At 40.1% G+C, this 12,698-nt stretch overlaps 1 protein-coding gene across 6 annotated transcripts in view; it reads right to left on the minus strand.

Moving 5' to 3' along the window:
• acsl1a (acyl-CoA synthetase long chain family member 1a) overlaps window positions 1-11,189 on the minus strand; it is a 37,280-nt gene extending 26,091 nt beyond the window's left edge. For 2 of the 6 annotated variants that reach the window (XM_066718191.1, XM_066718198.1), the window contains exon 1: window positions 11,101-11,189. The gene's annotated coding sequence lies outside the window, so the exon portion shown is untranslated. Of the gene's footprint in view, window positions 1-92; window positions 225-270; window positions 414-5,889; window positions 5,914-11,100 lie in introns of those variants that run through there. The other 4 variants (XM_066718197.1, XM_066718196.1, XM_066718195.1 and 1 more) reach the window with 4 other exon arrangements.
• Window positions 11,190-12,698: the final 1,509 nt, after the last annotated feature.

Here is a 12,698-nt window from a genome sequence, read left to right on the forward strand (position 1 = left end):
CATGCCAACTACACTAGGAGCTGTAAAATATATATATATATATAGGCAATGTCTATAAACACACATCTCACTGAAAACAAACAGCCACATACTCAGAGAACCTTGTACTAGCAACTCTTCATGTTGGTCTTTCTGTCAGCCAGATAACTCTCACCAGCATGTGCGAGCGAGAGCGTGTGAGCATGTGCGTGTGCGTTCGTGACCCTCCAGTTTAACAGTGCCTCCGTTTAAGCAGGGAAAACCGATTCCTATCAGCTGCCATTTCCTCACCAGCCAAGGTCTTGAAGGGCATTCGGTCACATGGCCTGGTCTCCCAGACCTCTCTGCCATCCAGGCTAAAGGTAACTTGACAGCAGAGCTCAATCCATACTTGGCTTCCCTCTTGAACAAGCCAATGACAGAGGCTGCCACTGAGTCACCCCATGCCTCTCTCGAGCCAGGAGGGGGTGACAGGACAGCTCAGCTATATAAATCCACAATGTCGCTCGAATTGAAAGCACAGGCGAGAAAAGGGGAGGAGAGAATATTTTGTGCGGGTTGTCAGTTTGTTAAAATCCGTCACGCTTTTTTCCTCGACTTGTTTAGGTCACTGGTAGACCATAAACAAAAGGAGCTTAAATGTCACTGTGAAGTGGCTTTTCGTTTGGGAAAACTAGATCATAAAATGGCCCACCAAAGAGAACAAAAATGTAACAAAAGATTCAGTCCGAAAGAATAAGAAAATGTTTGCAAGGTTCTCTTTTTGTTATTCTTTGCCCCTTTAATTCTACCTGGTTAGGGCAAGTGTCATTTTTGCTGAAAGGGTGAATTAATTTCTTATTTGAGGAAGCAAATCAGTTGCATTATGGTACAAACTACTTCATATTTAGTCTTTTGTGAATCTATTGCAGAATTATTGAGATGCATATTCCTGTTGCACGGAAGTCCGTTATCTTTACTTGAATCTACTGCAGAACACTGATGACTTATCTTGCAAGCAGTTGTGGTGCGGAGATACCGGTTGCCCCCACTCTGAACTGGACCTTGCTCCTAGACTATTACTGGTTGTGAAATTAAACTACATATTTATCAGCGTTCACACGAGCTGCAGTCACACGGACTCCTTCACTGCTGCTACAGTGACAATGCCTTTGACAGATCTACAGTGTGACAAAAGACAGAGGCTACGAGAGGCACGGAGAACTTGCCAAAGATTTAAAATGAAATAAATAAAGCTTATTTAGTACTGCAGGACGCAAGATGCGAAATGTTTACAAGAATGATTGATCCGTCCTCTTTAATAAAACCACTGTGCCTGCTGCCATTTTCTACATCTGAATTATTGTCCCTTAAACATAAAGGACTGAACCTAACCTTTCACCTACTTAGAAGAGTGGGAATAAAAATCATCACACGGTTATTCTTGTCCACATTATTTTTAGATTAGAGAAGCTGGAAAAACATTTACCCAGTGAGAGACAACCAGTAACTAACTCTCGAAAAAAAAAAAAAAAAGGTACAGTAAGGAAATGTACAGTAATTTCCCAGTGAATAATATAATTAACTATTCGTTTTCAATCATTCAGCAGAACACCAGTCTGCTGTCTGCAGTTACTCTTTGTATTACAAAAGCTTTTTGTAAGGATACAGCACAATGTTTAAAATATTATATATAGATTATATTAGTTATTCAAGTTATTTAGCAGACTGCTTTTATCCAAGGTGTCTTACATGGTCCAACAATCACGAACACTAACGTTCTACAGACACAATACTACAGAATTCGTAACAACACTATACAAATAAATGTACTAAATTGCAGTGAATAAAAATCAAGGTGGAAGGTGGATTGTACTCTTACAAGTCTTCTATAAAAGCATCTGCAAAACTATAAATAACTATGTACTTTTCGGCTGAAAATAATATTGCGTTCCGAGTCTGACCAACAAAGAGTGGTAAGACCGATACACTACTGGTTACACAGACAGAAGTGAACTACACAACCCTCAACAAAAATGACAACATATGAACAATGCAACACTAACTCTGACTAACTGGTTGGTATAAAGTGGAGTCATCTTGTCACATGCATCAGGAGTGAGGACAGTTTTACAGTACAAAAAAGCGTGTCAAAAAAGTGGGTTTACTTTAGAGAACACTTTGAACACCTGAAAAAAGCCAGAATGTATAAAAACAACAAGATTGAAATTTAATATCAAGGCTGTTTAATTATCCGGTTGAGTTCTTGTCCTTGAGAGTCCCAGTCTCTCAAGATTGTTGTAGGGGCTTTCAATCTGCATCTAAACATTACATTTATAATGACGAATTAAACCAGCTATTAGTTCAATTCAGTGATGAAAACCAAAAAGACCCTGTGGCTTTCTAGGACCAAGGCTGCAGAAACACCACTCTGGTATAAAAGTACACTACATGGCCAAACGTATGTGAACACCTCTTCTAATTAGTAGATTCGCTATTACAGCCACACCCATTGCAGACAGGTGTATAAAATCAAGCACACAGCCATGCAATCTCCTTAGACAAACACTGGCAGTAGAATGGGCCGCACTGAAGAGCTCAGTGACTTTCAATGAGGCACCGTAATAGGATGCCACCTTCCCAACATCACATTTCTGCCCTGCTAGAGCTGCCCCGGTCAACTGTAAGTGCAGTTATTGCGAAGTGGAAATGTCTATGAGCACCAGCTCAGCCGCGAAGTGGATGGCAAGCTTACAGAACGGGACGAGTAAAAATTGCCTGTCCTCAGTTGCAACATTCAACTGTAAAGTTTGGTGGAGGAGGAATGATGGTCTGGGGCGGTTTTTCATGGTTCGGGCTCGGCCCCTCAGTTCCACTGAAGGGAAATCTTAACGCTACAGCATGCAATGACATTGTAGACGATTTTATGCTTCCAAATTCATGGCAGCAATTTGGGGAGGCCCTTTCCCATTTCCATGATAATGCCCCCATGCACAAAGCAAAGTCTATACTGAAATTGTTGTCGAGATCGGTGTGATAGAACTTGACTGGCCTGCACAGAGCCTTGACCTCAACCTCATCGAACACCTGTGGGATGAACTGGAAGGCTGACTGTGAGCCAGGCCTGATCGCCCAACATCAGTGCACGACCTCATTAATGCAGCAATGTTCCAACATCTAGTGGAAAGCCTTCCCAGAAGAGTGGAGGCTGTTATAGCAGCAAAGGGGGGACCAACTCCATATTAATGCCCACGATTCTGGAATGAGATGTTCGACAAGCAGGTGTGCACATATTTTTGTTAATCTAACCTACATGGCCAAAACTGTGTATTGTACAATTATCCAGTGTATAAACTTAGCTTTTTCTAATCATGGCTTAAACATCACCTATCACTTTACTATGGCTTTTATATGGCATGCCATTGTAAATATTTTGCAGGCCTGGTAAATGGGCACACTAGCTTTCGCATAACAAGGTACTCACTCCTGTCTCTCTCATCACCTCTTTAATAATGCCAGTCCTACATACTGCCAATTTCAATTCCTGCTAGTATAATGATGGACAAGAATGCACATTCCCTTGTACACTCCCTGGATCTTAGGTCTAAGGTAACAACAAGCAGAAGATCAGAGAACATACAGTCTTTGCATGTTTAATGTATAATTTTCTTCATTTTCATTTAATAGTAAAGCTATCCCTTTCCAGATCGACACCGTTGCTTCTATTTGGGAGCTAATTCTGTGAAAAAGCAGGTACTTTGACCTTCACATAATTCAAATGTACTGCAATTATACTGAACAAATCCACACATTTACTGCTTTGAAAACACTGCAGCTGTTGAACTGTGTACATATTGGCAACTGCCTGACAAGCAATGCACATACAAAGGCAAATCCTCTCAGTGGGAGCAAAGGTACAGTTCGGTGTGAACGAGTCTGCACCATGGTTTCAGCGACCCGTCCTCAGAGTTCAATCACCACGTAGCTAGGGTGATGACTTTGAAAACATAGTAAGTCAGGTAAGTCTGGCAAACCCACTGAACTCTGAGGGGAAACAAACAGGTTCACATCTCTACTTTTAGATGTACTGTAAGGGGTCTGCATTGTAAAGCAAAGGTCATCTTTGCTGACGAGCTTAACTCAGGGAGACTAACAGAAAGGCCAGTTACAACACAGCAAAACACTGCCATTAACCAGGTCAGGTGTCAAGTAATGAGTCCAATTTATGAAAACCTTAGAATAAAAGTAGGCATTTATCCAAATGCACGAGCAGACTCCAGAACCAAGTAAAGCCTGTGCCTCCTGGCCAAACAAGTGCATGAATGGCAAAAATAAACAAATGTAAAAGCACAAGCACACATACCCCACCCTGCCCCTCAACAATTCAGTAACACTACCATGCCTATGCTAAATTTCTGGGGGGACCCTGCAATGCATATTTTGTAGAATTTGCTTATCATATTTAAAGAGGCTAATACTCTCTCTCCAAATTATTAGCTTTTTATTGTTGTGAAATAGTTAGTAGGCAATAAACTAAAGGTTATAGGCATTATTTAAATCCTGATTAATCTAAAAACTAAAAAAAAGTTATAAGTGGTTGAAGACTGCACTCTGTCTGGCATCACTCATGACTGCTTGAGAAACATATTTCACCAAACCACAAGGAAACAGAAACAGGATCTTAGATAGTTTAAGAAATATCTAGGGCCATTTTGTCTAGGAATAAACATCACTCAAAAAGAAAGTTCAAGGCCACCAATGACTTTTAAGCTGGCATTGAGAGGAAGTGAAAAATGTAAAAGTAAAACGATGTCACATAAACCCCTGTACCAACACAATGCTACATAACACCTGAATGTTCAAGTATTTCTGATCTAGCTGGAGTAAGCAATTCATCCTAACCAATATTTCAGTTAGGGCCACAGGTTCAAAGTTCAAAATAAATCTATTAATAGCTAAAGAAGAAAGCTAGCTTAGGCCTAGTATACACAGGTTCAGCACTACTGTGTCAGGTGAACCCACAGAGCCATAGACTAGAAGATTAGTGACTCCTTTTTAAGACAATGACTCACACTGGAATGACAACAAAAGGGCGATGCAATCTACATTAAAGCAGTCCACAGTTCAAGTATCCAAATGCATCATTTTTCAAAGACAAGCCAGTGTAGCAAACAATGCAAGGATTTGTCTACTGTAAATATACATTTTAAAGAGAGCCTTCCACTGTATTCCATGGTTAAGATTGATTTAGCGATATACTCAGTTCCTTTTCGTCAAGTAACTTTCAGTTTCCGAGTCTTTATACACAAATAAAACACTGACAAGGAAAGGATTACCCATATTAAACCTCTTATAACAAAGCTCAATTAGACGTTGTTAAATACGGTTTATAGCACCGGGGTTTAATCTACAGTACTACAAACAACCAGCCAGATTTGATTCCATCTTTAAGACGAAGCCCGCAATTAATTAACCATTAATTCTCTATTTGCTGCACTGTTGCTGATGCAGTCCTTATTAACTTGCACGCTTTGAAGTCAGGAGAGTGAGGGATCACAAGCCGAGCTCCACTACAGTACAGGGAACTCACAAGGGGCCTCTCGCAGAGACCCAGGCATTTGCCCTGTAGTAACCCGACAGAGACGCAGAGAGAGTCCGTCCTCGGGCTTGGCAGGCCTCCAGCTCTGGAGTGTGGTGAGGCCACGCTCCTCCTACCTTCCCCGGCTCCACATACAAAGGGCTGGGCGCTGCGGGCGGAGAGCCGGTTCTCACAGGACGCGTGCTGATCGGACCCATAGGAGCGAGACAGTTTGTGGGGAGGACACCACGTCAAAAAGACAACAACCGTACGGCACCGATTGCCCCCGCCTCCCTCTAGTAGCTGACAAGAAGAAGGGAGAACCCCCCCCACCTCTTCCCCTTGATGCTCACCCGTCTCCACACACAGGACTCCTTACGTCTCACACAATTGGTTCAGCAACCGCCATCAAAACACAAAAAGAAACCCCCAAAAAAACAACTAAACTTTCACAATTCTAAGCAGTCGATCTAAGACTGCTTCGAATAGGGTAAGCCCCGTGATCTGCAGTCAGACAGTCACAGCCCACACGGTATTATGACTAGAGTAAAGACCAAAAAGAGCAAAGAAGGAAGTCTTAAAAGCAGGAAGATGCTCAAATCAACTTTCCACACATTAAAATAAAAAGCTGCCACAGACCCATGGCAGCATGGGTCACGGGTGTTAGTAAGAGACAAATTGACCAAATCCGGAACATTTGTGTGAAGATTTCGTTAATTAACCTTAAAGAAGAGAAAAAAAAAAACTATTTTAGATGTGAATTTGGTTGTACAGGGCTGTCCCATCATTTTACAAATTGGGAAGCCTCCTGGAAGATGCCAATCCTAACATTTGTTGCAGATAACGGAAATCAGATTTAAAACTGAACAGACACCAAAAAAAAGTGCGACGATATTTTGCCCCTCCTAGAAATAACTTGTTACCATCTTTGATGTTTTTTTTCTAATGGTTTAGATTTTATATATAGAAATATATTATACAGTTCCTTACAGATCTGTGGATAGTACGCCAGTCTTACAAAATCAGACTGAAATACAGAACTAACTGCACTGAATCACATCATATTTCACCCTGATGGGCCATATAGCTTTAACCTCTCCTCATGGGCTTTACACAAAACACTGGGAGACGAAAATCCATCAGATTCCCATCCCTCTCACTCAGCACACTGCTAAAGACTGCAGTCTGCCGCTGATGGGACATTAACAGGATTTCTGTAGTAAAGCCCTCTATCTAATGTTTGCAGAAGCACTGCGCACACCTCATTGATTATATGGGGAAGATTATGGCATTAAATGGATAAACTTGGATTACGGTCAACTCAGTGAACTGTGATTTCCTCACAGCACCGCACCGCTCCGCGCCGGCTGGTGTGTTATGGCATGTGTGGACTGATTTTCCACCCCCTTTATATGTTTTTTCTTCTGCCAACACATGACACCATCATTATACCTTATCTTTAACAGTGCTCTTCACGATAAATGACAATACATTCAACAGGTACCAGTCAAGATACAAGGGACATTTTAAAGCCTCCATACGGAAGAAAAGCACACGTTTCGCAGCACATTAATGCAATATTCAACACCCACCCAGCCTCCAGATCTTAAATAGCACAATGATTTTCCAGTCACACTGGCTTGTGCAGTTATACAATTGACACATTCAATCTCTTTAGTCAGCCATTGAATACAACAAATCTGATCACATGACAAACAAGTCCTTCCTGACAGAACTAATCTCTGGGAGAGTAAAGTCTTACAGCTTCTGCTCAATGTACTACAGCGGTTTGCACTTCCTTCAGCTTCCACTCATCCAGGCATGTCTACGCCACTTTATGTAGATCTAGGTAGTTTTCTTGCGAGAACACTCTAGATCTCTGCATCCGAAATGGTTTAATGTTCTCCCTAAATTCTCCAAATAGTTTTTAAATTAATAAGCTGTAACAGTCACCAGAAAGACACTGAAGGACCTTTGTTCAATAATTGCCCAAACCCACTGCTAGGAATCGAATGCATCTGCAGACAGCCTGAACAAATAAATGCATGCATAAATAACAGGCCACTTCTTAGATCCAGAACTCACAATTTTTTTAAATAAATTACATGCTTTTAGTACTCAAGAAAAGTAAACAATTAGGCTACATTCTGAAATACGGTTAAAACATATACACATAGATGAATTCTTAATTATGAAAATGAAGTGGCAATTTGCATTTAATTTTACAAGTATGAACTTAATCTTCCATTCAAGATTATACATTTAGTTATTCATTATTTTCTGTCATTGTTCAGGTGCTGACCCCAAAACTAGGCAACAGTGATCGGATGAATATTTAACTCACCAATGAGTCAGAAATGTTACCCATAAAACTGTCAACACTGGGAGGCATGTTTTGTTAGTTTTTCTCTTTTCTTCCAGGAAAATAAAACAATGTTGGACAAAGCTTATGTTTCATGAGGTTTTAAAAAAACAAAAACAATTTAAAACAGAACTTAAAACTTGAAATCTTCCTCCCAGATTCTTGCAGTACCTAGTATTCATCCCAGCACAACCTGGCAATTATGTACAATAATAATAGAACAACAATAAATCTCATAAGCAACGCTGCACAAAACAACCAGTCCACAATTTGGGAGGCGTTTGGCGAGAGTGGAACAGTATGACAGGGATCGACACCAGATTGAACGGAGCTGTAAGACCATATTGATCAAAGCAGCGCTGTTGGATGAAATTAGGGAAACCAATTCACCTGTTGGGAGAGGAGAGGAATTCTTCACATGGTTCCCTTTCCAAGGTTTATTCATTCATCCCAGTAGACTACAAAGATCTTTATAATTAATGTTATCATCACTTGAGCATACGATGGCTGTAACCTGGCAGCTAACAAACTGTACAACCGCCCCTGCCCTTCCGTCTTTAAGCCTCTCCTAGTGAAACAAATGCAAATACAACTATACTGAAGATTTTAACAACTGAAGAAAAAAAAAAAACTTTCAAATCATGAAAATGAAGTCAAGGTGCTATATTACGGGCAATGAGCTCACTTCATTACACGGTCACACTGCCGGCATTCTTCACATTCCCGACAAGACGAGAACTGCCTTCAAGGTGAACTCATCAGTATGCAGCAGATATGCATATATTCAAAACCCTGACCAGACATGAGTCTTAAAAATGTAGTCCCTTAAGTGCTGGCTGTGAAGCAACATCTTACAAAGTAGAGTGCGCAAGTGTTTGAGCAATGAACACTTCCACGCTTCAGGAAAGAGTGTCCGTTGGTTTTGGGGAGCTGTGATTTACACGAACAATGTTCAATGACAAGTTCAATATGCCCTTGTGTACAACGGTTTCTATTCAACACTGTTAAGCTCGAACTCTAATCTTCCACTGGCCGAGTATAAAACAAAAGAAACATCAGCTTCAGGCAGCATGAAAATATCCTGGGCTTTTTTTGCTGCTGTGTGTAGGTGCAGGAAAACAGTTTGAGGAGTGCAAAAATTATTCTCTCACCTATTGTCAAGGTCACATTCACTCGATTGTCTTTATTGATATAGTTTGGTAGTGAGTCTGCCTTTTCTAGAATAATTTAAAGTATTTCAACAGCCTTTTGTATTGAACTGTAACAAAAGAAATCTGCACTGCATTTCTCAATTAGCCTGGAAACAATTACAAAACACACGCATATTTTACAAATGTGAAAGTGAGGTTTCCGACTTTACCAACTGTTCCAAAAAGTGTAGAATAAATAATATTGACAAGACAGATCAAACATTTTGCAGAATATTTGCAAACCACTTTTAGGACGTTTTCTTCTGCAAAGTGTACTCGATATACACAGTTAATTAAAAGGGAAGTCTGTGGTTAACAGGTTTAAACCAAGATGCAGCTACTGAATCTATCCTCCAAGGGGTTTGAGATGCATTCACATGACCCTGGCAAGACTAAAGACTGGCGTGTGAAATTCCCATTTAAGTTCACCTATACATGGCAGCGATTTTCACAGCAGCCCGCAACGGTGCTGCCCACAATACTGCCTCGGAGAAGTGCTGGTTTTATATTCTATTTTCTCCCCTATCTTAAATGTGCGGACATGTCTAATTATAGACACGTGATGATTCACTGAGAACCTGTCATCTCTCTGAAGCATTCACTGTACAATAGTAAACAAAGACAATGATTCATAATTCTAAAACACTGCAACATCACACCATGGGATTCGGGGGTCCTACTACATTTCTGTCCTTTTTTTGCCATAATCTCACATGCATTTTCCACTTCTTCCAGCTATGTAGTTCACCTTTCCTCCTTCACTGATCCTGTAAAGCTCTCTGCTGCAAATTAATTTGCAAACACAGCTTTCCAAAACACAAATGGTCTGGTTCATTGATATGGTTTGATACATATCATGTTCTATTGGCTCTAGGTAACTCTAGATCTCCACTAATTGCAGGAAATGAATTTGAAATTAACTATACTATATATTTACTATATATTTATCGCTTGTGATATTCCATTTGCTACAGACTAATGAGAAACTGATTTTGAAGTGATTAACAGCACAGGAAGTTAAAGTACAAAGTGTGTGAAATGCAATGCTAATCTACAGTACAGACTACTTTAAATAGCATGCATTTCTCTAAAAAGATCTGTACATGCATTATTACCAGGAGTAGGGTTACTGGATGGAGTGGGATTAAATGTTTATGGATACAAAATGCACATTAAGATAATGACATCTCATGAATGCTGGAGGAAAATCCACTGCAAACACTGCTTTTGAAAATGGTCAGTCCATTGAGGAAACTGTGCAATACTTGATCACACAACCCCTTGCCTTGCTGTTCTCCCTATTCATCGACCGGTGGCCCTTCCTTTCTTCTTTTTAATCTCAATTAGCAGTGGTTTACACCCTCGATCACAGCACGACACCAGCCCTGCCAGACAACGCACAGGAAAGCTTGCTGGTCCATTCAGTACAAAAACCGTCCCTGGGCTTTGTCTGGAAGCACCCGTCTGCTCCAATCAATATTTCACTGTGCACTAAGAATGAAGGACTGCAATATTTGAAAAAGGGAAAGAAAAGAGACGTCACCGCTCGTTACAGCACGTTATATATCCGCAGACGGACTGTGCAGCCACAACGCCATGCTTCCCTCAGCCACGTCAGGCGATCACTGAAAACAGGAAGACAAAACCCTGCGGCGTCGCATCTATAGGGCTGAGCAGCCTTTCATCGTGTCAAATGTGCTTTGCAACCAGCGACACGTTGTATGAACACTTACATACGCACGCCAGCCTTTGAAGACATGCATATTCATCTGCATTGGCATTTTCCAAACTGCAGATGTATATGCTTTGCAAAAACCAAAGATCTTGTCCAGGGCGGATTCGTTTTAAGCCAGAGAGCTATAGCTGTCGAGTCATGTACTCCCAATGTAGGGTTTCGGTATAACCTCGAGAATGTGCACATTAAATCATAAAGCCTATACATGACACACTTCACTGTGCATTATATATATAAAAAAATACTCTTTGCATTTAAGCATTGTCTCCGTACCAACCTGTCCAACTGCAGCTGCTTGGGAAGGGACCATGTGTGTCTGTGAGGGCGAACGCGTTTTGCTGTCTTGTGCTCGTAGACCGGCTGCTTGGCCAATCGCAGGCCGGCTCTCATTTGTCTCCCTTCGCCGGCGATGTGAGGCGTGCTGCGATTGGTCGAGAACTCGTTCTAGAAGACTTGCAGGCGTTCGTGACCTTTGTACACACATCCATGCAGGTCTTTGTACTGCGCGGCTCGGTCATTGAAGAAATGACTTTACCCGCCATGTGTGCAAGTATGAAGTATTGCATGTCTGTAAGAAATATCAATGACAATATTAATATTAATGACTTTATTTAAATAGACTACACATGCACACTATCGCTGCGGGCTTCTCGATGTGGACTATTCCTTCAAAACTATATTCACGTTCCATTAACCTGATTCATTTAGCAAATAAATACATTTAATGGCATGTTGTTGTTTTTTATTTCCATTACAGTTTCAAATAAGTCTTGTCCTCGACATTTAGGGTTCATGCAAGACAGGTTATTAAAGTTGCAGCTAAACAAAGTGAGGCATAAACTGAGACTACTAAAGTCATATTGCATTAGGCAAATGTACAATATAAACACAGTATGTTTGTAATTGTAATATATATATATATATATATATATATATATATATATATATATATATATATTACACATTTACAATTTGCTGTTTAAATGAATCACCTTCAAATCTAATCGTCTCTCATATGATTGGAGGAAGAAATGAAATTATTAATTATTTGGTTCTGTGCAAATTTGGGAGATGTATGTACAGAGGAACCACACAATTTTGGCTCAGCCAGAATGATAGACAGATACATAGACAAACAGACAGACAGAGTTTGATAAGGAATGCCACCAATGTCAACTTACCAGTGGTTGAACATTAATTTCTCCAAGTTAAAGTTCAAAATTGAAAACATGTTATTTAATAATTTTGTATTGTTATTTTTAATTTTAGTTTCTGAGATGCAAGCGTTCTGAGCTGAGCTGCCTGAACTCTAACATGGTTGTTTTAAAGATCATCATTCTCTATCACTGAACTTGTTTTAAACAAATAAATACAATGTTTTGGGGGGAAAAGTGAATTATTAATTATTTTCAAAATTAGATATTGTAGATAAATAACGTTATTTCAGAACTTTGACACACTTTTTTGTCACAAATTACACTCCTAGTTCTAGACAGGAATTTTCCATTTAATACAGCAAGGCTTGAATCTGTAATTGGTGAGTGGGTCCAACTTGTTTTATCTGGCCACTTTTCCTCTTTACAAGGCAAATTTACTGGGAAAAGATCATAAAAAGGGAGATTGCAACCAGAACTGGTTAAATCTGCAACATGTGCAGAGTGTTTCCATTTAATGTGGAAGTCTGCAAGAACGGTGTGAAAGTCATATATTTGGAGCACATTGCACACTTATCATAATATTTCTTAGCAGGCAACTTACAATATATCACATAATTTTTTTACCATACAATTACCTATTTATACAGTCATTCACTGCATGTTTTACCTGTATGAATGTGATCCCATGCATTTCTAAACACATATGACTTGCAAACAA

This window comes from Amia ocellicauda, chromosome 12 (genome assembly GCF_036373705.1).
Source record: "Amia ocellicauda isolate fAmiCal2 chromosome 12, fAmiCal2.hap1, whole genome shotgun sequence".
In the NCBI taxonomy this organism is placed as follows: Eukaryota; Metazoa; Chordata; class Actinopteri; order Amiiformes; family Amiidae; genus Amia; species Amia ocellicauda.